Source organism: Arabidopsis lyrata (genome assembly GCF_000004255.2).
Source record: "Arabidopsis lyrata subsp. lyrata unplaced genomic scaffold ARALYscaffold_8, whole genome shotgun sequence".
NCBI classification, from domain to species: domain Eukaryota; kingdom Viridiplantae; phylum Streptophyta; class Magnoliopsida; order Brassicales; family Brassicaceae; genus Arabidopsis; species Arabidopsis lyrata.
The window spans coordinates 13395723-13399322 of NW_003302548.1; positions in this window are offsets into that span (position 1 = coordinate 13395723).

Sequence of the window (3600 nt, forward strand, 5' to 3'; positions counted from 1 at the left end):
TAAGTTAAATATATGTTACTCTATAACTAATTTGTTTTGCATATTATGTGGTTCTAAAGAATTAAACTGAAACTCTTTTTTTGTCAACAAACTGAAAGTCCGAATTCGAGCATTTTTGTTCCTTTTTTAAAAAAATTTAATCATTAATAATTCAACTTTAATGACCGAAAATATTTGGGGCAAAAAATTTCTATTCTCTATAATATTTTTGCAATCATTAAACTATTAAGGTTTATTGTATGTTGATTGATGAGTTTGGCTATAACAATGATAACAAAAAAGAGGAGCAAAATTGACGGTTTTGGAAGTCTAATGAAAGAGCTCTTGATAAACGTAGAAATCATTTGTTGATTGATGAGTTTGGCTATAACAATGATAACAAGATAAAAAAGAGCAAAATTGGCGATTTTCTAGAGCCTGATGAAAGAGCTCTTGATAAATGTAGAAATCATTTATTGATTGATGAATTCGACTATAACCATGATAACAAAAAAAGGAGCGAAATTGACGTTTTTTTGCAGTCTCATGAAAGAGCTGTTGATAAATGTAGAAATCATTTTCTTATTAATGAGTTTTATAACCTTGATAAAAAAAAAACAAGACGAGCAATATTGACGGTTCTCTGTAGTCTGATGAAAAAACTCTTGCTAAAAGTAGTAATGACTTGCTGATCAATGAGTTTGGCTATAAAAATGATAACAGAAAAAAAAAAAAAAAGGAGCAAACTTGACAGTTTCCTGTAGCCTGAGGAAAGATCTCTTGATAAATGTAGAAATCATTTGCTCACTGAAGAGTTTGGCTACAACCATAATAACCATAATAACATTTAAAGAAAGAGCAAAATTGACGGTTTTTGGTGCAGCCTTATGAAAGATCTCTTGATAAACGTAGAAATTATTTGCTAATTGATGATGCAACTATAACCATGATAACTGTAAAAAGAGCAAAATTGACAGTTGTCTTGAGCTTGATGAAAGTGGTCTTGATAAACGTAGATATTATTTGTTGATTGTTGAGTTTGCCTATAACTATGATAACAGAAAAAGGAGCAAACTTAACGGTTTCTGCAGCCTGATAAAAGAGCTCTTGATAATCCTAAAAATCATTTGCTCATTCAGGAGTTTGGCTATAACCATGATAACCTAAAAAAAAAAAAAGGAGCAAATAGACGGTTTTCTGTAGCCTGATGAAAGAGCTCTTGATAATCCTAAAAATCATTTGCTTACTGAGTAGTTTGGCTATAACCATGATAACATAAAAAAATGAGCAAAATTAACAGTTTTCTGTAGCCTGATGAAATAACTCTTGATAATAGAAATCAATTGTGATTGAGGTTTTTGGCTATAACCATAATAACATAAAAAATGAGCAAAATTGACGGTTTTCTGGAGTCTCATGAAAGAGCTCTTGATAAACGTATAGAAATCATTTGTTGATTAATGAGTTTCGCTATAACCATAATAACGGAAAAAGGAGCAAATATGACTATTATTTCCAGCCTGATAAAAAAATCTCTTGATAAACGTAGAAATTATTTGCTGATTGAGGAGTATGGCATAACCATGATAACAAGAAAAAACGACCAAAAATGATGGTTTTTTGTGCAATCTTATTAAAGACCTGTTGATAAACGTAGAAATTATTTGCTGCTTGATGAGATAGGTTATAACCATGATAACAAAAAAATGAGCGAAACTAACTGTTTTTTAACAGGCTAATGAAATAGTTGTTGATAAACGTAGAAATTATTTTCTGATTTATGAGTTTTATAACCATGATAAACAAAACAAGAAGAGCAAAAATGATGGTTTTCTACAGCCTCATGAAAAAGCTCTTGATAAACATAGAAATCATTTGTTGATAATGAGTTTGACTATAACTAGGATAACAAAAAAAGAGAGCAAAATTGACTGTTTTCTCTTGTATAATGAAAGAGCTCTTGATAATTGTATAAATCATTTGCTGATTGAAGAGTTTTGCTATAACCATTATAACCGAAAAATAGGCAAAATTGACGGTTTTCTGCAACTTTATAAAAATGCCCTTGATAACCGTAAAAATTATTTGCTGATTGATGAGTTTGGCTGTAACCATGATAAAAAGAAAAGTTGATGGTTTTCTGCAACGTAATGAAAGAGCCTTTGATAAACGTAAAAATTATTTGCTCATTGATGAGTGTGGCTATAACCATGATAACAAAACAAGAGAGATAAAAATGATGGCTTTCTGCAATCTATTGAAAGAGAACTTGATAAACGTAGAAATCATTTACTGATTGATTAGTTTGACTATAACAATAATAATAAAAAACAATGAACAAAATTGACGGTTTTCTGCAGGCTCATGAAAAAGAACTTGATAAACGTAGAAATTATTTACTGATGAGGCATTTGAGTATAATCATGATAACAAAACAAGAGAACCAAAATTGACTGTTTTCTGCAGTCCGATGAAAGAAATCTTGATAAATGTATAAATCATTAGCTGACTGATGAGTTTCGCTGTAACAATTATAATGAAAAATGAAGCAAAGTTGACAGTTTTCTACAGACTTATGAAAAAGCTCTTGATAAACGTAGAAATCATTTGTTGATTGATGAGTTTGGTTATAAAAATAATAACGAAAAAAAAGAGCAAAATTTGCAGTTTTCTGCAGCTTGATGAAAAAGCTCTTGATAAATGTAGAAATCATTTGCTGATTGATGAGTTTAGCTATAACAATAATAACAAAAAAAAAAGCAAAATTTACAGTTTTCTACAATATGATGAAAGAGCTCTTGATAAACGTAGAAATCATTTGCTGATTGAAAAGTTTTGCTAAAACCATTATAACGAAAAAGTAACAAAATGGATTGTTTTCTCTAGCTTGATGAAAGAGTTCTTAATAAACATAGAAAACTTTTGCTGACTTATGAGTTTTGGCTATAACCATGATAACAAAAAAAAGAGGTGTAAAATTGATGGTTTTCATCTGTGTGATGAAAGAGCTCTTGATAAATGTAGAAATCTTTAATTGATTGAAGAGTTTGGTTATAACAATGATTACAAAAAAATAAGCAAAATAGACAGTTTTCTACAGCCTGATGAAAGAGCTCTTGATAAATGTAGAAATCATTGGCTCATTGATGAGTTTGGCTATAACCATAATAAAAATAAACAAGAAGAGCAAAATTCACGGTTTTCTGCAGTCAGATGAAAGAGTTTTTGATAAACGTAGTAAACATTTAGTGATTGATAAGTTTGGCTATAACAATAATAAAAAAATGAGCAAAATTGATGATTTTCTACAGCCTCATGAAAAAGCTCTTAATAAACGTATAAATTATTTTTTTTTTGGTGTGGAACGTAGAAATTATTTGCGGATGATGAGTTTGGCTATAACCAGGATAACAAAAAAAAGAAGAAAACAATTGACGGTTTTCTCCAGGTTCATGAAAAATCACATGATAAACGTAAAAATTATTTGCTGATGATGAGTTAGGCTATAACCATGATAACAAAAAAAGAGAGAAAATTGACCGTTTTCTGCAGTATAATGAACGAGCTCTCGATAAACGTAGAAATCATTTGCTGATTGATGAGTTTGGCTATAACCATTAT